At 43.7% G+C, this 23951-nt stretch overlaps 1 long non-coding RNA gene across 1 annotated transcript; it reads left to right on the forward strand.

Annotated features, from left to right (window-relative positions):
- Positions 1 to 13975: 13975 nt before the first annotated feature.
- On the forward strand, positions 13976 to 23579 carry LOC115471105. The gene is made up of 3 exons (XR_003942279.1): positions 13976 to 13985; positions 22253 to 22255; positions 23494 to 23579. It is a non-coding gene; the product is annotated as an uncharacterized LOC115471105 (long non-coding RNA).
- Positions 23580 to 23951: the final 372 nt, after the last annotated feature.

The raw sequence follows: 23951 nt of genomic DNA on the forward strand, positions 1-23951 counted from the left end.
GGTTAAATCCTTTTGTCTTAAGCTTAATACCACTAGGTCACTTCTCCATTCAAATATAGTGTGGCAGGATCAAACTAAATTGATTACAATGACTTTGGCACTTACACTCCTAATTCCTAATTCCAGAGGAAGTCCAAACCAGTGGTGTGCTGGAGCCAGCTCGCTCCGGCTCGCAAGAGCCGGTTGTTAAATTTTGCTCGGACTTGCGAGCCGGTTGATGAAAAGCACGAGCCGGCTCTCCCTCCCTCCTCCCTCCGGATCCGGTCCCTCACCGACCCTGCCAGCGCTGACTCTCCCCCACTGCTGGTTCGTGCAGGGCCGGTCTGCCACTTATCTGCCCGCCCTGGCGCCCTCTTCTCCCCCCAAGGATCCTTTTTCTTTTCTTTTAAATTTACCGGCTCCATCTGAGTCTGACCGCATGGGTAGCAGCATCACTGAAAGCGCTCCCCTCCGTCCCGAGTCCCGACGTCGTCTCTAGCAGAAGCTTCCTTATTCATTCAGGAAGCTTCTGCTAGAGACGTCGGGACTCGGGAGGGGAGCACTTTCAGTGACGCTGCTGCCCATGCGGTCGGACTCGGATGGAGCCGGTAAATTTAAAATAAAATAAAAAGGATCCTTGGGGGGAGAAGAGGGTGCCAGGGTGGGCAGGCAGTTGGACATGGGAGTGGGAAGGCAAGGGAGAGAGGACCATCTGGACATGGCAGGGCTCAGGGAGGGAGGGGAATTGTTGGATAGGGATGAATGGAGGGGGCAGGGGACAGATGGGCATGGATGGATATGGATTGCAGGACAGGGCTCAGGGAGAGAGGGGAATTGCTGGATAGGGATGAATGGAGGGGGCAGGGGACAGATGGGCATGGATGGGAGGGCAGGGCTCAGGGAGAGAAGAGAAATTGCTGGACATAGAGGGGAGGGAAGAGAGATGAAGTAGATGAAATGAGGGAAAAGGAAGAGAGGAGAAAAACTGCACATGGATGAAGAAAATAGGCAGAAGCTGAGGACCAGAAATGAAGAAAAAGGAGGAAAGGAAAGAAATAAATGGAAAGGAAGCCCTGGAAACGGAGTTAAGAGGACAGATAGCAGCAGAATCGGATACTGGGCCAACATGATCAGAAACACAGTCACCAGACAACAAAGGTAGAAAAAATAATTTTATTTTCATTATAGTGTTTGGAATATGTTCACTTTGAGAATCAGGTGCTCAACATTAAAAGTTTATATTTATTTACTTATTTATGGCATTTTATCGCACATTAAACATGAATTAGATTGGAACCTGGGATCATTTAATTTTTTTTCCCTGGAGTAATGCATTGCCGCCACCCCCAACCCCCAGGCTCTCTCCCTGGCCATAGCCAGCTCTGCAATTTGGGGGGGGGGGGGGCGCAGAGGGGGACTGGGGAGAGAGCCTGTAAACATTTACCAGCACACCACTGGTCCAAACCCATGTCACTTTAATCCTACTACTGTAGGTAGTAGAAGTTCAGTACAGTTCACTACAATATCCTATTACAGTTCTGGATATAGCTGCAAAAATGGCTCAGAGACTCTGAGGCCTTTCACATCTGTTATAGCTGGGATGTGATTGGATCTGCTGGAACTCTCTAGTTTCTGGATGGTAAACGTTTCCTTCTGCCCCAGTAGATGTTCCTGGACCTCCAATAGATGGGACAGGTCCAGGTTTTCCTGCTGGAAAATATACATATAGTCCAGTCTCTTTTTTTCTTCTTAGTTTCCCAGAAGGAATGCAGAGGGTTCCCCATCCCCCAACAGGGAAGATGCTTAAGTGGCTTCTGTCTCTTACGTAACTTGTATATTTGGCTTCATGGCTGCTTATACCAGCCATGGAGCAAAATATAATTTCTTTAGCCTTTTTGGGTAACTGGGTAACTTGTCAGCCCTGGGTATAATGTATATATGTGAGTGGGCTCAAAAAATAAGTGACTGAGTGCAATGTGTATGTATGTGTGCGAGTGGGAGACTGAAAGACTGAGTGACTGGATGCAGTGTGTGTGAAAGAAGAGAGTACTGGGTAAAATGTGTGTGTGTGCATTTGTGTAAGGGGGTGTAGTAAGGATTGAGTGATTCCCCCCAGGATCATTCCACTCCCTCATCCTCCCAGTCTAGGCTTATGCTTCCCTCACCTTCCTGCTTAGGATCATCCCTGTCTTCATTTGATATACTGCTCGTTATAAAATATCTAAGCGGTTTATAATAAAAAGGGAAATATTGGAGACACAGCAGATCTAACAAGAGGAAATCAATTACAGAACAAGGCTAATATATAATAACAACTATTGGTAATTTATATTATCTACATGGAATGAATTGATCAAACCATTTTATCCCTACAATATAATTACAGTGTAATTCTTAGAACAGAGAAGGAAGGGAGGACAGTGATACTGCAGAACACAGTGAAGGCAGGAGTTAACTGCCACTGGAGCTCACACCAAGACCTTGGCCCGAGGGTCCATTTTGGAAATGCAATAGAATAATAATAGGCTTTTAATGCTGCCTTGAAATGGTGATAAGCGGGCTCCAAATGGATATAAAAAGGAAAAGCATTCCAAAGCATGGGTGCTACATGCTAAGACAGGAGTATCCTGTGTGGTCCTGATGAAGGGATAACTAGTAAGGATTGGTTAGATGAATCAAGTGAACATGAAGGGATGTTAGGAATCAATGAATTAGATGAGATGAGCCAGAATGTAAGGCCTGATGTATGATAGTGAGTATTTTAAACCTAATGTGGAAAGAAACTGATAACCAATGTTCGCTTTGTAAAAGTGGGGTAACGATGAAATTTCTTAGTCTCTTTGAAAAGATTTATTGAAGTATTTTGTATCAATTCACTCATCCCTTTTCTCACATTTTCAAGCTTGATCTCCTCCTTCTCACCATTCCACCATATTTACCTCCCCTCAACACTTACACTTACCTTCACTAACTTCCCTCACTCCAGATTCACCCCAAAGCAAACCCACAGGGACCCTTTCTGGTACCTTCCAACCCCTCCGCTGCCAAAACCTTTTCAATATTGTCAGAAAAATTAGCAGGATATTGAGAAGGAACAGAATAAGTTTGCCTAAAGCCTTCTCACAGATCTAGTGTAACTGCGGTCATGTAAATACAACAGGGACTTGTGTAATTTATAGTATTCTCTAAGTTAGTGCTGTACCTAGCTTGCTTGCCACTCGGGATGGGTCACCGCTAGGCCCCCCGCGAGGCACGTCACCTTCCGAGGCACACCACACCCCAACCCCTGAAGCCCATCACCCCCACAACCCTTCCAACTATCAAGGGAATGCACTGAGCAGTCACGCGGCTGTTGGCTCTGCCAGTCCCCTGCCCCAGAACAGAAAGTAACGTCAGAGGGGGCAGGGGACCAGTGGAGCTGACAGCCGCTCAACTGCACCATGCATCCCCTTGCTGCCTGTACCTGGGATGGACCGCTTCCCACTGCCCCAGCCTTGGTGCACTACTGCTCTAAGTTTCACATGTAAGTGGAACCCCCATCCATGTTCCATCCATGTGTGCATCTCCCTTACATTTAAATGCTATGCCACCTACATGTGCCCTTACTGAATAGTGCTTAGGTTCTTGCTAGCATGTTCATGGCTACATGTGCATTTATGTGAGTAAGAGCTAGTAATCTATACATAAATGTGGATGATCAGTTATAGAATTGCTCTTTATGAGCCTCGTTCAGTAAATGAATCTGAAAAAAGGGCGTCAAAAAATCAGAGCTAAGTACTATTCTATAAAGGGAGCACATAGTGCCAGTCCCCACCCCCAAATTTGGGTACTAGCTTTTTTGCCAGCTGAAACCTCGTGTAAATGCCAGTGCCCAACTCATGACATTTGGGCACATAAATGGCACTAATGTAAAACAAATTTTTGGAATGGCCCTCCCTTAGCCCCACCCTCTTTGGTTGCACTATAGGATTTAGGTGCCCAGGGTTAGAGAATAGTGCACTGGCAGATGTGTGTGCAAATTGTAATTAGTGGTAATTAATGTCAATAATTGATTGTTAGCATCCAATTATTAAGTGTAATTGGCAGCTTAATAAAGTTGTGTTTACATTTTGGGATCACACTCAAATTTGGATGCCCAAGCTTGGGCGGCCTTTATAGAATCTGGGGTTATATGCTTAAGAGGAAAAATATTTTTGAAAGTGAAAGAATAGAAGAAATGAAATACCTTTAAGTAGATTGAGGGGTCCTTTTACAAAGCAGTGGTAAGCCCAACGTGGGCTTACTGCTCGCTAAAACGGAAGTACCGCCGGCCTGCTGTGGTAGCCCGTCGGTAGTTTCCACCCCCAGTCTGCACCATTTCCGGTGCTACAAAAACATTTATATTGTTGTAGCGCCGGTGTGTACCCGGCGGTAATTGGGCAGTGCCACATGCTGCCCAGTTACCAATGAGTTAGCCTGGGAGCCCTTACTGTCACCTCAATGGGTGGCGGTAAGTGCTCCCCCCAAAATGGCCATGTGGCAAGTGCTTTACTTGCTGCACAGCCATTTCTTTAAAAAAAAATAAAGACCTACCTTTTATCCACTGCGGTAAAATGGGGCTTCGGCACACGTCAAAAACACGTGCCGACGCCAGCGCAGGCCCCCTTTTGCCACAGCTTCGTAAAACGACCCATGAGGTAGAAGGCACTATGCAGGAAAACAATTCATGTTTGAAAACACTACTATCAGTGTTGTTAAATGTCTCTAAGCTAAAGATAATTGACCTCGCCCACACCAATCTTGTTTGCTAAATTGTAATTGTGAAACTTAGAAACTCCATATGCCCTGTTTACACAAAGGTTTTCCCCTGTTCAATGCTTAAGGGGAAAATCCTTTGAATATGGAGGACCCATTTAAGTCATTTGTATCTGAATCAAGCATATTAGGACCTATTCAAAACATCACAGGCCGGTGCACACAATCTGCACAGAGTGCATTATAAAACGTCAAATCAATCAGACTAATTGGTTGACTTGACCTTTTTGAGCGAAATAAAGCTGCCTTAGAACAGGCAAAATAGATACCCACTAAAATGTTTTCAATCGATGCTCCTAGAAAATAGAACCTTGTTTAAAAAAAAATCACATAAAAGAAATGGATGTATGCAAAATGCATGCCACATGTCAAATAATCACGTGTTCAGCTTATGTTAGTCTGATCAAAAGTATTTATCTGAAGCAGAGTTTCTCACCAAGACTAATGGAAATCCATAGGACTGGTTTAAAAACTGGCTAAATATTTACCCAGTGATTCACAACCTTATGTTTAAGGCAGGAGTATCAAAACATTTTGTTGTCAGGCTACAGTGAGAAAAAACTTGCTCTTGACCATTTATCCCATTTCCTCCCACCCACACGTATCTATTCTGTGTCACCTCCCAGATTAATTCCCTTTCTCTCTATCCCATGTTCACCCTCTCACTGTCTCTTCTTCCCAGACTGTTATTCACCCACTCTCCCTCTCTGCTCCCTAGTCTCACTCTCCACATTTACAAAAGTATCTCTCTGCATGTCCAGCATCTCGTCTCCCTCATCACTACCCCATGGTTCTGTAGCATTCTTCTATCTTCCCTACCCCCCAGTCTAGCATCTTCTTTTTCTCTTTTCTACCAATCCCCTCTCTATGATCCTCATCTCCCCTACCTCCCATAGTCCAACATCTCTCCCCTCTCTTTTGAAAGGACAAAGCTGTCCGAAAAGGTGGAGGAGTAGCACTGTATATGAAAACAACATAAAAACAACTGAAATTCAGAACATAAGAATAGTCATACTGGGTACAACCAATGATCCATCTAGTCCAGTACTGGGGAAAGGAGGAAGCTTTATGGATTGTTTTGGAGAGAGAAAGTGGAATCTCTGTTCACATAGGTGTCATCTATAGACCTCCAACTCAAACAGAAATATTAGACAAATAGATATACAAGGACTGGGAATGAAAGGTGAATGGTTGCTGCTGGGTGATTTCAACTTGCTGGAAGCAGATTGGATTAGTCCATCTGCAGAATCAGAAAGAAGTACAGAGATAGCCGCTGCCTTTTTTTTTTTTTTTGTTCAATTATTTTTATTAATTTTGAAATAACAAAAAGAAAGGAAATTAAGTACCAGAGACTTAATAATAGTTTTAACAAGTTTGATTATGTACAATACCTGTAATGAAACAGAATCAGGGATCCTAGAGTTGATGTAAACACTGTCTAAAGCCGCTGCCTTTTAAAGTGTTCTCCTCAGGCATATAGGTTGACACTGGATCTTGTGTTCACAAATGGGGAAATGTATCTAATGTCCAGGTGGGTGCCCCTGGACAGTAGTGATCATTACACCATATACTTCAATATAGGAGCTAAATGAGAGTGTAGCTGCATAAAACTCAAAGTCCTTTAAACATGCTGACTTTAACAAAATGAGGGAGTACCTGAAGAAAGACCTAGCGGGATGGGAGATATAAGAGAAGTGGAAAGTCAGTGGCCCAAGCTGAACAGAGCTATAAAAATGGCAACAGATCTTTATGTAAAACAAAAGCAAGAAGAAAAGGAAACCTACTGTATATGGTTCACCAAACAAGTGCCTGAGAGGTCCTTTAACTAAGCTGCGGCAAAAGGTGGCTTATGGTAGCGTTGGCCTTGTGTCTTTGTTTTTTTTTAATGGGCCGGCAAAAGGGCCTGTGGTAAAATTGAAACCAGCGAGTGCCTATTTACAGCTTGAGTCATTAATGCCACCCATTGATTTAGCGGTATGGGCTCACGCACTACATGCACGGTGATCAGTCGGCGTATGCCAACTGGCGATTAACGCCAAAAACGCTGCATTTGATAGGAAATGAAAAATAATTTTGACCCAGCGATATGGGTGCACGCCAAATCCAAATTTACCACTAGTGGGGCACACTAGCCTGGTGGTGGTCTCATTTTGACACACATTGCATGCGCATAGAGCCTACCGTGCCTATGTAAAAGGGCTCCTAAATGAATAAAGGCAAAACAGGTGGCATTTATGAAGTACAGAATTCAGAAAGAAGAATATAGAAAATAATACAGCATAAAACTCAAAGAAGTAAAGCATGAAATATGGCTGGCAAAAGCACAGGCAAAAAAAAAATGGTTAGAGACATAAACAGAAGTGACAAGACTTTTTTTTCCAGGTATATTGGGGAAAGGAGGATAGGATTAAATGGTCATTTTTCTCCATGGAGGAGGTGAATAGTGGAGTGCTGCAGGGATCTGTACTGGGACGGGTAATATTTAACATATTTAACGATAAGTGAGGTGATTAAATTTGCAGATGACACAGAACTATTCAAGGTTGTTAAATCACGTGTGGATTGGGAAAAAATTACAGGAAGACCTTAGGAAACTGGAAGACTGGGCATCCAAATGGCAGATGAAATTTAATGTGGACAAATGCAAAGAAATGCACATTGGGAAGAATAATCCGAATCATAGTTACCTGATGCTAGGCTATGCCCAAGAAAAAGATCTAGGTGTCATTGTAGACAAAATGTTGAAATCTTCTGCCCAGTATGTGGCGGCAGCAGCCAAAAAAGCAAATAGGATGCTAGGAATTAATAGGAAAGGGATGGTAAATAAGACCAAGAATACTATATTGCTCCATGGTACGACCTCACCTTGAGTATTTTGTTCAATTCTGGTCACTGTATCACAAAAAAGATATAGCAGAATTAGAAAAGGTTCAAGGGAGGAACCAAGATGGTGTTTAAGCAGTACATGTAGCTGAGAGCTCCTAATTTCTTAGCATTTTCCCTTTCCTGGTTACCTTTCAATTTTCATTTTCTATGCCAAAGAGAAGAGGAAAACAGAGGGCTAACCCTCCAACCATCTCTGTTACTTCATCTCCTCATCAGACGGTAATGACATCATTTACTGCTCCTGCAATTCAGGATTTATATGGTGCCAAGGTTGAGGATGTGCGTGGGTAACCAGTGAATTTTAAAAAGTAATGGAGACACATGGTCATGTTGATGGGCATGACAAAGTATCCTTGCTGCTGTGTTCTGTTTTGCCTGTAACCATTTTAATTCAGTCCTTGACACCCCAGAACAAATTATATTGCAATAATCTATGCGCGAGCCCACAAAAGCATGAAATAATGTGTGGAGGAACTCAAAGCCTAGATAACTGTGAACTGATCTCAATTTCTGAAGAGCAAAGAAACTAGCTCTCATGACTGATGGTCATTTGTGGAGAGAAGGTTAGCTTTGAATCCCACCCAGCTCCTAGGTACTTGAACATAAGAGGTTTTGTTGGAGGAGTTGCATGGTCTGTAAGCCAGCATGCTGTTGTTTTTTCAGGGTTTAAAATTAACCAGCATTCCTTCAACCATGCAACTTTTTGCAAACAAGTTTGCAATGGAGACAAATCAAAGTTATCAGAAATGGTGTAGTGGGTTAGAAAGATATTGTCTGCGTAGTAATAACCACTTACCTAATGCCTGTACTAGTGAAGCAAGGGGGCTAAGAAAAGATTAAACAATATGGGGGATATAATTGATCCTTGGGAACATTGCAGGAAAGGGGATAGGTACTTGATGAGCCCACAGAAGTAACTACCTTAAAGGATCGGCCTTGAAGGAAAGATGTAAACCTTTGATAGACAGTGTCTGAAATGCCTATAGCTGCACGTTGATATAGTAGAAGGCAGTGATCAATCACATCAAAGGTGGCTGAGAAATCTAAAGAGACTGCTAAGGCAATGCAGCCTTCATTTAGTTTACTGTAGACTTCACTTAAAAGGGTCGTCAAAACAGCTTTGGTGCTGAACCCAGAACTAAAACCAGACTAATGAGGGTAAGCATAGATTCTAAATGTAACTGATGTCGAGTAAACACTGTGGTTTGAACTAACTTAGAAATAAATGTCAAGTTAGAGATAGGGACAATAATTAGCAGAAATGGATGGGTCCAGAGTAGGCTTTTTCAATATAGAACATTCAATAGATCTTTCCAAGGTGCCAGGTATGAGGCCTTCAATCAAACTGCAAACCACAAAATGATGAAGTGTTGGTAGCAGCTCTAAATGGGATAATTTAAACCAATGAGATGGTACACGGTCAAGTTTACAGGTAGTAATATTCATCCATGTCAGTGACTTAGAAAGTGAATCAAAGGAAGGAATATTAAAGGCATCTCAAGTGAGACTAGAGACTGGAAGAGGTGCCTCAGTGCCTCAGAATAAGAACTATTAACTTCAGTAAATTTATCAGCTGAGGGAGATGAAGGTGAATCATTAGATAAGGACTACTAAGATTGGAGGAAATGCAAAATAATGGCCTACTAGACTGAGGAGCATTCTGAATCTGTTTAGAGTAATATGTCCATTTAGCTTTCATCTGTATATAATGTGTACAGCACTGCGTAAATCTAGTAGCACTATAGAAATGATTAGTAGTAGTAGTAACTGAGCATTACAAAAATGCTGCTGGTTTTTACATGCCTGCAAATGGTTAGGAGATCTATATTTCTTCCAAAGGCAATCTGTGTGCCATACCTGTCACTTTAGAAGATTAAGACCATGGTAGTACCAGGGTTTATACTTGGGAGACTGCGAAGGTGACACAATGAAACGATGATGCTGTGTGGTCTAGAAGATTTATTAAACAGAACTACACCTTGACTCAACACGACAGTGTTTCGGTCCAATGGCCTGCCTCAGAAGTCTTTTTTGTGTTGTGTAGATCAGTCTGTCTGTGTCTCTTGACAGAATGTGTCAAATATCAGTTGTGGTAGTACACAACTGAAAATGGTGGGGAAGCGCTACTAATAGCGCCAAACGCTCACTACAAATAAACTAGAAATGCTTCTCAATACTTGTGATGCTCAGTCTACAGTGCCATTCTTTAGACTGTAGACTGAGCATCACAAGTCTTGAGAGGTTCTTGTAGCGTATTTGTAGTGAGCGTTTGGCGCTAGATCTAGTTTGTGTCTCTCGGTATGCGTACGAAAATGAACATGCTGCTCAAGACCAAAAGCAGCTATTGCAGAAAGGAAGAAAGCTGGGCATGCAAGAGATGGCGTATCCACTTGCATGTTGCAATCACTTAAAATGATAAGATTAGGAAATTTTGTGGCGGCATCAGCCAGAGATTAATAAACTAGGTCCCAATCTGATGATGAAAGACAAGGAGCACAGTATAAGAGAAGAACATGGACAGAAGAATTAGTAGAAATTTCTACCAAAAGAGTAGGAAAATTGTGATGAAGGCTATTCCTTAACTGACAAAGAAGTAGAGAAAATGATAGTAAGACCTCTGCCTTGTCTATTTTGCCTAGTGGATGAATGCTCAGAATAACCAGTTGGAAAGGAACAATATCAATAACATTCCTCTCATGGGAGGAGCCATGTTTCCACAAGACCAATTATATCTAAGTGATGTGAACCTATTGGATCATATAATAGATTTTTGAAATATACAACTACAATTAAGTAAACCCCAAGACAGCAAAATTGTCGGATCCACAGAGGGATGACAAGGAGTACAACAAATAAGATTATTGACCTCTCTCTTATACATAGTCACTGGCAAAGGAGAAGGGCATCGGCCACAAAATACTAGAATGGAGCTACAAAAACACATTGAAGGGCTACAAAAAATGGAAAAAAGAAACGTGGGTAAGAAGACAAGAAGAAATAATTTAAAAACAATGAGTCAGTAAGAGGCATTAAAACAGCTACTAGCGTCAAAAAGTACCATTGCACAGAGACTCATTGCCTGCCTCTTGCTGCTCGCCCCAAGGAGCTTGCCTAAATAGCATGACCTGCTCCTACATACTCCTTCGACATCATGCCACAAATATATTTACTTTTGGGTACGTCTTGATGATGCTTTGGTCATGTGATCTGGGATTGAGAAATTGGGAAAGCATTCAGTGAGGCAATCTATAAAGAGAAGTAAACAGCAAATAGCATGCCACAGTAAGCTGTTGAGTATCATGCACACATAAAAACAAAAAGCATGTGGCATGAATTCCACGGGTAGGCTTAAAGATATACTCCCCAATATGCAGAACTATTTAACCGGCCAGGCTGGCTAAATAGCTCATGGCTGGTTAAATAGTGTTTAAATGCCTAACCACAGATATTCAGTGGGAGATAACCAGTTATCTCCTACTGAACATCCTGGTTAGCTGCTAGCATCTAACCGACTATATTGTGCAACATATCTGGGTAGGCGCGGATATTCAGCGCCAAACTGGCTATGTTGAGTGATCAAAATAGGCCGCTTAAATAGCAGGCCTATCTTTGACCGCTAAAAAGTTAACCAGTTAGCACTGAATATCAGCATAGTCAGTTAACTTTTTATATGCCAAAATAAACCCAGATATTGAATGCCAGTTGCCATAAACGGCCTGGCATTGAATATCTGTGTTTAACTGTTGCAGAAGACAGCAAATGCGCTGCCCATCACCAGATGGATTTCGGGCCCATCGTCACTTTTGGGCACACTCTGATGATGCTCTGGTCATGTAATCTGGGGTTGAGAAACTGGGAAAGCATCCGGGCACGTCTTGATGTTGCTCCAGTCACATGATCTGGTTAAGCATCTAGCTCAGTGAGGAAATTAAAGTTTGGGCATGGGAATCAGTGCTAAGCGAGATTCGATAAAGGGTATGTGCCTTTTACATAATTGCGCTCAGTGATGATCTTTTCTGGAGCCCAATTTTTGAGCACGATTTATAGAATACAGCCTGACGACTTTACTCATGGGTGAAAACATGAAAATCATGTTTATAAACAGCAATCTAAACAATTCTAACTACATTTGTTTCTAAGCAAGTCTTTATTGAAACATTTCTGTCTGTCAAAGAATGCAAGTGAACGTAAATTACAGAAATTATATGAAAATTAGTCATAATTTTTAATTGTTTTCGTTTTCCCGATGTAAAAATATTTCCTCTTTATATCATCAACTTATGTACTACTACTACTACTACTTAACATTTCTAGAGCACTACTAGGGTTACGCAGCGCTGTACAATTTAACAAAGAGAGACAGTCCCTGCTCAAAGAGCTTACAATCTAATAGACAAGTGAACGGTCGGTCCGATAGGGGCAGTCAAATTGGGGCAGTCTGGATTCACTGAACGATAAGGGTTAGGTGCCGAACGCAGCATTGAAGAGGTGGGCTTTAAGCAAAGACTTGAAGACGGGCAGGGAGGGGGCTTGGCGTAAGGGCTCAGGAAGGTTGTTCCAAGCATAGGGTGAGGCGAGGCAGAATGAGCGGAGCCTGGAGTTGGCGGTGGTGGAGAAGGGTACTGAGAGGAGGGATTTATCCTGTGAATGGAGGTTACGGGCGGGAACATAAGGGGAGATGAGGGTAGAAAGATAGTGAGGGGCAGCAGACTGAGTGCATTTGTAGGTAAGAAATGGTTCCAGAAATGCTTCCAGAAATGGGCAGTAGCCTGAAAACCAAGGGACCTGGGTTCAAATCCCAGTGCAGCTCCTTGTGACTCTGGGCAAGTCACATGGAGGTGCATTTTCGAACGGGGACTCCCATCTCTAAGGGCACCCATCTCTGAAGACGTCGCTGCGAAGGGGCGGAGCATCTCGTATTATTGAAACAAGATGGGCGTCCATCTTCCGTTTTGATAATACGGTCGGGGACACCCAAATCTCAATATTTAGGTCGACCTAAGAGATGGTTGACCTAAATGTTGAGATGGTCGACCTTAGAGATGGATGACCTCGATTTTCGCTGATAATGGAAACTGAAGACACCCATCTCAAAAATGACCAAATGCAAGCCCTTTGGTTGTGGGAGGAGCCAGCATTTGTAGTGCACTGGTCCCCCTGACATGCCAGGACACCAACCGGGCACCCTAGGGGGCACTGCAGTGGACTTCACAAATTGCTCCCAGGTGCATAGCTCCCTTACCTTTGGTGCTGAGCCCCCCAACCCCCCCAAAACCCACTCCCCACAATTGTACACCACTACCATATCCCTAAGGGGTGAAAGGGGCACTTACATGTGGGTACAGTGGGTTTCAGGTGGGTTTTGGAGGGCTCCCATTTACCACCACAAGTGTAACAGGTAGGGGGGGATGGGCCTGGGTCTGCTTGCTTGAAGTGCTCTGCACCTACTAAAAACTGCTCCAGGGACCTTCATACTGCTGTGATGGAGCTAGGTATGACATTTGAGGCTGGCATAGAGGCTGGAAAAAGATGTTTTTTTAATATATTTTTTTAGGGTGGGAGGGGGTTGGTGACCACTGGGGGACTAAGTGGAGGTCATCCACGATTCCCTCTGGTGGTCAGCTGATCAGTTATGGCACCTTTTCAAGGCTTGGTCATGAAAAAAATTGGACCAAGTAAAGTTGGCCAAATGCTCGTCAGGGACACCCTTCTTTTTTCCATTATCGGCCGAGGATGCCCATGTCTTAACCACGCCCCCGTCCCGCCTTAGGTACACTGCCGACATGCCTCGTAAACATTGGTCATCCCCGCGATGGAAAGCAGTTGAGGACACCCAAAATAGGCTTTCAATTATGCCGATTTGGGCGACCCTGAGAGAAGGACGCCCATCTCCCGATTTGTGTCGGAAGATTGGCGTCCTTCTCTTTCGATTATGCCGCTGAAGGTGATTCTCTTGTGGCAAATGAGAGGAAGCCCATAGAAATTGAATGGGCTTCCTCTTATTTGCAGCTCAACCCTCTATTGCTCCAGGTACATAAGTACCTGTATATAATATGTGATTCATTTTGATTGCAACCACAGAAAGCAGGTATATCAAGTCCCATCCTTTTCCCTTAGTTGCTTGACTGTCAAGATTTTCAATGACTACAAACCTGGAAGGGCAGGGCAAACATGGTCCAATGCACTGAAATCCATAAAGAAATCCATGGTTGATTGGTAACATTTAGAACACAAGGGTGTGAATAAGAAAAGATACCTGCATGGTTATGGGGGTTTTCTTTCTGCTTCTTAAAAAAAAATCTACGTACTGACTAGTGCAGGGGTGGGTAACCACAGTCCTCGAGGGTTACAACCCAGTCTGGTTTTCAAGATTTCCACAATGAATATGCATGAGATCTATTTTCATACAAAGGAAGCAGTACATGCAAATCAATCTCATACATATTCATTGTGTAGAGGAGTGTGGTAGCCGTGTTAGTCCACTCTTAAGGTTATCAATAGAAATCAAACAAAATAAAATAAATGTTTTATTTTGTTTGATTTCTATTGATAACCATATTCATTGTGGAAATCTTGAAGACCCAACTGGGTTGTGGCCCTTGAGGACTGTGGTTGCCTACCCCTGGACAGTGGGTACATTGAAAAAAACCAGCAGGAGTTAATCAGAAAAAAATAATGAGAGGGGTAAAATTTCTGGTATGCACTGTCCTGGAAAATATAGTACTCATGATTTTTTAATTAATAGTAAACTTTCTATCTAAAGAACACAATACATTAAATAGTGATTGACCAAGGTCCACTTTTAGATCAGCAAATTTCTAAATGGTTTCATCAGACCAGAAAATGAGCCTTCCACTTCAGAAAACCAACAGAAGCTCAGACAAGGGTAACAGCCAAGGATAAGGAACTGACTCCCAGATGTCATGGTTAGAAAAAAATCCGAAGCTGACTTGACATCTGGATCTGCATCTGTCATGTGAGATATGCAGTTGGTTCCATGTTGCTAAAACAGATAGATGAATAATGTTCCCGCCTCCAGCAATCAGGAAATATATTGTCAAGTGAGATCTGTAATTGAGCATTTCTGATATGAAATTGTGCAATTAAGTCCTGTTTGAGTTGTTTCAAAAGAAGCTTAAATCTGCATTTTTATGTGTTGAAGTTTGTGGCCATAGAGGGAGTACAATGCAAGCTAAGGGAGACGACTTTGCAGCTGCAGTGGAATATTAAGGTAGCATCCAGCTGTTAGAGCAGAAGACTAATGGTAATTTACTGCTATTATGTATCTGAAGATTTTAGAATATTTTAAAGTACAAAGTTTCTTGAATAATAATATAAGCTGAAATAGAAATATGATAAAAATAAGTAAAAGTGTTGAAGGATTCATTTTAAGGAATTATGCCCTCAAGGGGCAATTTTCTGATTTCCCATGGGGATTCCAATGAGGTTTCCTTTGAAAATCAGACCTACAAGGTCCACGGGTGCAAAAGTAGTGGCTGATTTTGTTTCTAGTATTTTTGCAGAGCTGCTTCTTTGGAGGAAAAAGCACAAGTGAATATTTGAAAATCAAATTTGTATGTACTTTCACCCTCCTCCTCCCAGGAAGCCTCCTGTCATTCCAAGAATTCCCCTTCTCTACATGCCTGAGCTACACATACTTTTACTCACTCAGAGGCTGGACAATTTTCAAAATACCTGCTGTACCTGACTGTAATTTGCATTAAGCTAATACGAAAAAGGGGTGAACTAAATCCAGATCCAAAAGCTCATTTTGCTTAGGTAAACATGCTTACTGGCATCAACTGCTTTAAATGTTACCATCTAAGTATACAGATGGCCAACTATTTTGCTTTAATAATAATTAGAGTTTCTAATTTTAGATTTTAACTGGAAAACACCAATACAACACTCTCAATCTAAAAAATTAAAATAGGCGTTTATTGGATAAACACTGGAAATACACTACTTGCACTAGCACTCTTTCAACCCTCCCAAAGTTGCCTTGTATTCTTTACTCAGTTTTTCTGCCTTTTCTATACTGATAAACACTGACACACCAGTGGCGTAGCTACGTGGGGCCTGAGGGGGCCGGGGCCCCCGCAGATTCACCCCAGGACCCCCCTCCCGGCGAACCCGCCCCCGCCTACCTTTACTTTTGCTGGCGGGGGATCCCACTCCCCGCCAGCCGACGTCTTCTCAGTCCTTCCTGCTCTTCAATTTGTTTGCTGACGTCCTGCACGTAATCGTGCAGGACGTCAGACTCAGAGAACAGTTCAAACAAATTGAAGAGCAGGAAGCGACTGAAAAGAAGACGTCGGCTGGCGGGGAGTGGGATCCCCCGCCAGCAAAAGTAAAGGTAGGCTGCAGCGGCGGCGGGTTCGCGGCGGGAGGGGGGGCGGCAATGTTGGCGCCGGGGGGAGGGCTAAAATGTGCCCCCTCCCCCACGGAAGGCTGGCTACGCCCCTGTGACACACACCTAACTATGGGGTCCTTTTACTAAGGTGCACTGAAAAATGGGCTAGTGTAGGTGCATGTTTTGGGTGCGCGCAGATTCATTTTCAGTGTGCCTGTAAAAAAGGCCTTTTTAAAATTTTTGCCAAAAATGGACATGCGGCAAAATAAAAATTGCCACCCGTTGACATAGTGGTAAGGTCTCACATGGTAACCATGTGGTAATTGTCTACATGCGTAGAATGATGATTATTGCCTGGTTTCTGCCATGTGTAGGAAAATAAAAAAAACTATTTCCCGGCGCACGTAGTGGACACATGTAAAGAATGAAATTACCACTTGGGCCATGCGGTAGCTGGGTGGTAACTCCAAATTGATGTGCATTGGGTGTGCGTAGGCGCCTACGCAGTTTAGTAAAAGGGTCCCTAATTGATTCTACTGGAAAATGTCCACAGCAATAGTATCGTGTCAATAACACCCAAAACACTTATTTTTGATACCTTTAAGAATACCTACGGCCCCTTTTACAAAGTGGAAATACTTGTACCGCTGCTTTGCCATGCATCAATCCGGCAAAGGTGCCTGACCCCAGTGCCGTGCACTGCCCAGTTACCATCGGGTAGGGTGGGAGCCCTTACTGCCTCCTAAATAGGTGGCGATAAGGGCTCCCTTGAAAAATGGCTGCATAGCAAGTGTTTCACTTACTGCATGGCCTTTTCCATCCCCTGCTCGGAATTTCCTTTTTCCAGGCGGCGGTAAAATGGCGCCTTGGTGCATGGCAAACCTGTATGCCAATGCCAATGCAGAGCCCCTTTTACCACCGTTTGCTAAAAGGGGTCCCTAGTTTGCTGGAAATAAACATCTAGATTTTCAATTTATATACACCCAAGAATCGAAGCTCCAATAATAATTCATAAAATTCCAAAAGGCATCTAAAACAATAGGTATTAGAAAAATATTAACCATTAAAAAAAAAGTAACATATGCCATCCAAAGATATTACAAAGGATAGATTTACAATCAAGTAACTCCTTAATCCACTAAGGGCCTGTTTTATCAAGCCGTGCTAGCGGTTCTCTTGCAGCAAAGCTGACGGAGCCCATTCAAAGTCAATGGGCTTTGTCTGTATTATCGCACTGGGAGCCACTAGCGCGGCTTGATATAACAGGCCCTGAATTATCTATGTATGTTATTTTAGCATAGGTACCTATGGTTTTAGAATATGAAAAGGCTGTGTTTCAGTATAAAAGTTGTTCTTTATAGCTCCATCTGCTGCCCATTTCTGGAAGCATTTAATGCAGAAGTTGATGATATAAAGAGGAAATATTTTTTCATCTGGAAAAGGACAACAATTAAAATTTGTGGGTAATTTTCATATAATTTCTGTAATTTACATTCAAGTGTATTCTTTGACAGAGGGAAGTTTCAATGAAGGCTTGCTTATACACAAATGCAGTTAGAACTGTTTATGAACACAATTTTCATATGTTCACCTATGTGTAAAATCCTCAGGCTGGATTCTATAAATCGTGCTCAAAAGCTGGTGCCAGAAAAGATCGGCACTAATAGTGATTCTGTAAGGGGCATATGCCCTTTATCGAATCTCGCTTAGCACCAGTTGTGTACCAAGGGCGGAGTGGTGGGGGTGGGTGCATGCACCGGGTGCATGCCGCTGGAGGGATGCAGAAAGCAGCCACATGGCTGTTGGCTCCGCTGGTTCCCTGCTCCCTCTGCCCTGGAACAGATTACTATTCCGGGGCAGAGGGCGCAGGGAACCAGAGGAACTGACAGCCACGTGGCTGCTCCCAGCAGGTAAGAATGCACCCGGGGGGGGGGGGGGGTGTTGATGCGCCGGGGGTGGTGTCATGCTGCACTCAGGGGGGGGCACAGATGCCGCTGCACCCGGGGGGGGGGGTGTGCTTGCAGTGGCAATCCGCTCCGGGTGGCAGCCGACCAAGGATTGCCACTGCTTAGCACCAATTCCTGCGCCCAAACTTGAAGCACCAGACTTATGCCTGCTGAAACCAGGTGTAAATGCTGCCGCCCAGGTTGGGTGCACTGAGCCAGTATTCTACAACTATGTGTGGAACTTTTTAGAACACTCCTGATGCACCCATATCCATGCCCCCTTTTGTGATATGTATTATGGGAGTTAGGCACACTGTCTTATAGAATAGCATGCAGCCAGATACACACGCAGATTCTAATGGGTGCTAATGAACTTCAGTAATTGGTTGTTAGCTTCCAATTATTGATGGTTAACAGATCATTAGCCATTTAATTTGTGTGCACATTACAGGAGCGCACCAATTTGAGCACGCAAATCTGGGCACCATAGTTAACATCTGGGGGCTTGTGTTATTTTTGCCCATGGAATTTGAATTCATTTTTAAAAGTTGAAAATGTATTTAATACTTTTATAGACCGCCTAGTGGAGTACAATATAAAACTCATAAAATAGCACATAAAACATCACAAAACCCCATATAAATATCTAATGCCCCCCCCAAATCCTGGGAAGCCTCCCTTTAAGCAAACGCTTTACAAAACAACCAGGTTTCCACCTGTTTTTTGAACTGGGACACAGAAGACAGCTGTAACATGGAAGGGCATAATCGAATGGCACTGGCCAAATAGCTGGCCAGCCATCTTTGGGGCCGGCGCCGTAAGTGAGCGGAGCTAACCGTATTTTCGAAAAAGATGGCTGGCCATCTTTTTTTTCGCTAATACGGTTGGGCCTGGCCAAATGTCAGAGTTCGCCGGGTTTGAGGTGGCCAGCATCGGTTTTTCGGCCATAATGGAAAATAATGCCGGCGATCTCAAACCCGGCCAAATCCAAGGAATTTGGTCATGGGAGGAGCCAGCATTTGTAGTGCACTGGTCCCCCTGATATGCCAGGACACCAACCGGGCACCCTAGGGGGCACTTCTAAAAATTAAAAAAAAAATAGCTCTCAGGTGCATAGCTCCCTTACCCTGGGTGCTGAGCCCCCCAAATCCCCCCCAAATCCCCCCCAAAACCCACTCCCCACAAATCTACACCATTACCATAGCCCTTATGAGTGAACGGGGGCACCTACATGTGGGTACAGTGGGTTTTGGGGGGTTTTGGAGGGCTCCCATTTACCACCACAAGTGTAACAGGTAGGGGGGGGGGGGATAGGCCTGGGTTCACCTGTCTGAAGTGTACTGCACCCACTAAAAACTGCTCCAGGGACCTGCATACTGCTGTTATGGAGCTGGGTATGACATTTCAGGCTGGCAAAAAAATGTTTTTTAATTTATTTTTTTGGGTTAGAGGGGGTTGTGACCACTAGGGGAGTAAGAGGAGGTCATCCCCGATTCCCTCCGGTGGTCATTTGGTGAGTTGGGGCTCCTTTTTGAAGCTTGGTCGTGAAAAAAAAAGGGACCAAGTACAGCCGGAGAAATGTTCTACAAGCCTGGCTTTTTTTTTCATTATTGGGCGAAGCCGGCCATCTCGTGAGCACGCCCCTGTGCCGCCTTCACTACCCTACCGACATGCCCCCTTGATGTTTCGCCAGCTCCGCTACGGAAAGCAGTTGAACCCGACCAAAATCGGCTTTCGATTATACCGATTTGGCTGGGTTCAGGAGATCGCCAGCCATCTCCCGATTTGTGTCGGAAGATGGCCGGCGATCACTTTTGAAAATGAGCTGGATAGTCAAAGGGAGAGAATTCCACAAACGATGGCCAGTGACCAGAAAAACATGGTTTCAAATTTCCTCCAAATGCACCTGGTGAAATGAAGGAACTACCAGCAAATTCAAATCTTGAGACTGCAAAGCTCTACCCAGAAAATAAGTTTGCAAACACTGCACTTAAGCCAAGTGTCTTCTTTTGGTGCAGATACTTTTTACAACTAAACCAGCATGCTCCTTTGAAAATGCAAAAGCATTATTTCAGTCCCTGCCTTATCCCCTAAATTCCTCCATGAATGCAGGTAAAAATACAGACTTGCACTACAAACATATTTTTACTTGCATGCAGAGTGGGCAATTTTCAAAAAAACTATTGCTTCATAGTAACATAGCAACATAGTAGATAACGATAGATAAAGATCTGTACAGTCAATCTAGTCTGCTCAATAAGATAAATTCATAGCATAAGGTATGATGCGACACTACATATGCACACTTGATCTTGATTTGTCCTTGCCATTTTCAGGGCACAAACCATAGATGTCTGCCCAGCACTGGCCCTGTTCTCCAACTACTTAAGCTGTCATCAAAGCCCCGCTCCAGCCCATCCAAATCTGCCCAGCTACAATCAGGAGACAGACCATAGAAGTCTGCTCAGCACTGGCCTTGCTTCCCGATCACTGGAGTTGCCATCGAAGCACTGCTAACTTTGGTTCCATTTTTTCCATATAGGATTTATGTTTATCCCATACATTTTTGAATTCCGTTACTATTTTCATCTCCACCACCTCCTGCAGGAGGGCATTCCAGGTATCTACCACCCTCTCCATGAAAAAGTACTTCCTAACGTTATTTCTGAGTTGGCCCTCCAGCAACCTATATTCATGTTCTCTAGTTCTACCACCTTCCTGTCTCTGGAAAAAAGTTTGTTTGTAGATTAATACCTTTCATATATTTGAATATCTGTATCATATCACCCCTGTCTCCTTTCCTCCAGGTCCTTAAGTCTCTCCTCATACATTTTGTGGTGCATACCCCATACCATTTTGTTTTTGTCTTAATCACTTCAAGTCTTTTTTTGTCCTTAGCAAGATAGGGCCTCCAAAACTGAACACAATACTCCAAGTGGGGCCTCACCAACAACTTGTACAAGGGAATCAACACCTCCTTTCTTCTACTGGTTAGACTCTTCTCTGTGCAGCCCAGCGTTCTTCTGGCTGTGACCAGTGGCTTGTAACATTGTTTCATCACCTTGAGATCCTCAGACACCATCATCCCAAGGTCCCTCTCCTGAACTGTGATTATCAATTTCTCACACCTCCTGTCTGGTACACTTCTGCACCTCAAGTGCATCAATCCGCACTTCTTTGCATTAAATTTTAATTGCCAGACCTTTGACCTAGATCTCCATTCTCATTCACCACCCAGTGGTCCTCTGACATTTGATCAACTTCCCACCAAACCTTTGAACATAAGGGCTCCTACCATACTATAAACAGATGCAGTAAACATGAGGACTGAGTCAACTCATAGCAGCATACTCACAGGTGCCTGCATGACACATGGAAGACCAGGGGGTGGAGCCTGTGAGTGTGGAGCTGTTGGGTGATTCAATCCTCACAGTCTCTGCCACTTATCTGCAGCATGGCTGGAGCTCTTATGCCCATGGAGCAGGCAGAAAGGAAACTGCTTGTCAGATGTGGAGAAGTGGTAGGACAGGATGAAAGACAGCAAGGGGTATGAATTGACATTGGATATTCTGATCAGGGTAGGATTGGAGTTCCACGGGGTGGTAAAGAGTCCAAATATTTGCCAGACCTTTCATTTCCTGCTTTGAGATGGAATAAGTGTGTTGTGCATACATTTAGGCTTATTTGGAGCAGGGTGCATTTTTTCCAATCATAACTAAGGAGTGGACGAATAGCCTAGTGGTTAGTGCAGTGGACTTTGATCCTGGGTAGCTGAGTTCAATTCCCACTGCAACTCCTTGTGACTCTAGGCAAGTCACTTAACCCTCTGTTGCTCCTGGTACAAAATAAGTACCCAAATATGAATCAGATTTCTAAAATGATGTTAGTCACTTATTAATTACAAATCAGGTAAAAATTCACTTTACAAATAAATGCATATAGATTAATAAAGTTTGGCTCAACATGCAAGTGTAATTAGTGTGTAATAAAATGCTAATTAGCACAACAAATGATGTTTGCCACAATAATAATCAACACCTGTGTTCTGTTTTAGTACACTGATGAAGAACTATGCAGATGTATTTCATCAACCTATGACAATGCAGGATGAAGCGCTGATAATTAATGGATTCCAATTTGTATAGACATTGAGTACTTTGCTTTGGTAGACCAGCACTGAAAGCAGGAAGATTGTACGATGGCTTGATGTCAGTTTTATGTACAGCTGCATGGGAGAGCAGTGTTATACACTTCTGCATATTCCCTGTCCCTTGGGACTGGGAATTCTGCAAAGTCAGTGTTCACAGAGCCTTGGCTGGAGGATTCCATTCATTCTTCAAGAACAACACCTAATGGCTCACTTAACAGCACATTTGTACCAGGTTCCCGAGGAGCCTCAGTTCATGGCTTTCAGCTGGAACACCATCACTGCCATTCTGACAAGACTGAAAGTGGTAGAGGGATTAAAAATTAGAAAAATTGTGAATGATGGTCAATGATAATATAGCCCTAGATGATGTATTTTCTGATTAGAATGGAAGCCAATAGAGGAAGAGATTACCACCTGCCCCTGCCCCCCCCCAAAGAACATGTATAGAAGAGAATAATCACTGTTCTAATACATGAAGTCTCCTCTTTAATAAAGAATATTTACCCCCACCCTGATATTCAAAGCTATTAAACTGGCCAGACATGGCTGCTGACTAGTTAAATAGCATATCGGCACTTAAAACGCTAATATTCAGTGGGAGAATATTACCGGTTAACGCCTAGCTTAACTGGCCATATTGAGTGACTTATCCAATTATGCACCAATATTCAGCACCTAACTGAATAAGTTCAGTGGTGAAATAGGACCATGTACATAGCTGTCCTATCTTTAACAGCTAAAAAGTTGTCATGGTTGTGGCCGTGCCCTTATGTTCAGACCTACTGTTTCTCTGTGACCTCTCCAGTCTGCCTTTTTTCCTATTGTTGTTCTTCCTGTAAACCAAGCCTCACTTTGGTCTCTCTGCTTCTGCTTCATTTCCTACTTGTGACATCATCAGCCTACTCCTTTGTAAGGACCCAGGGAGCTTTCCTACATTTCCTTTGCAAGAGGTCTCTTAATCTTGTGTTGGCTGTTTAGAGCATTTCCCTGCTTGGCTTGGTTCCTGAGAGACTTGAAAAGTGGCAGAGGAGAGAGTGTACTACTCTCTCCTCTGCCACTCAAGTGTAGGGGGCTTGAAAGTGGGCTTGAAAGTGGCAGAAGAAAGAGTGTACTACTCTCTCCTCTGCCACTCAAGTGTAGGGGGGCAGGGAAGGGGGCCTTTAGACCACCAGGTTGGGGGGGCTTGTGTTCGTGGCCCACTGGGCCACCAGGGCTTTTTTGGGGGGTCCCGCCCCTGTGGTGCTGGTGGGGGTCATGGTTCCTGTGGGGGGGGGGGTTTGGGAGCTCCTGCAGGGGGGTTATATTGGGGGGTTGGGGGCCTGCTAGCATACTGGCTTGGAGTGGGGGTTCAGGGGCACTAGGCCACCATGGCCTTGCATTGCAAGGGGTCTAGGTGTCCCACAGACCTCTAGCCCCTGTGTTCGACAGGTCTGGGGTTTTGACAGCCCAGACCTGTCAAACAAGTGCAAGATGCGTTCAGGCACAATCTTCCCGCACTTTTACCCTATGATCAGAGATAATAGCGTGCTTAAATTTGCACACTAATATCTCTGATCATAGTGGTGGTAAAACCCCGTGCTGTTCCAGTGCTATTTTTAGAGCGCTTTTTGGAACAGCACAGGGCTTTTGATCATCTGCACCTAAATGCAGCACATGTGGAGGGGCATAATCGAACAGGGCGCCCATGTTTTCATGAGGGCGTCCTCGCAGGACGGCCCCACGAAGGGGCGGGGAAACCCATATTATCGAAACAAGATGGGCGTCCATCTTTCATTTCTATAATACGGTTGGGGACGCCCAAATCTCAACATTTAGGTTGATCTTAGAGATGGTCGACCTAAAT

This window comes from Microcaecilia unicolor, chromosome 5 (genome assembly GCF_901765095.1).
Source record: "Microcaecilia unicolor chromosome 5, aMicUni1.1, whole genome shotgun sequence".
In the NCBI taxonomy this organism is placed as follows: domain Eukaryota; kingdom Metazoa; phylum Chordata; class Amphibia; order Gymnophiona; family Siphonopidae; genus Microcaecilia; species Microcaecilia unicolor.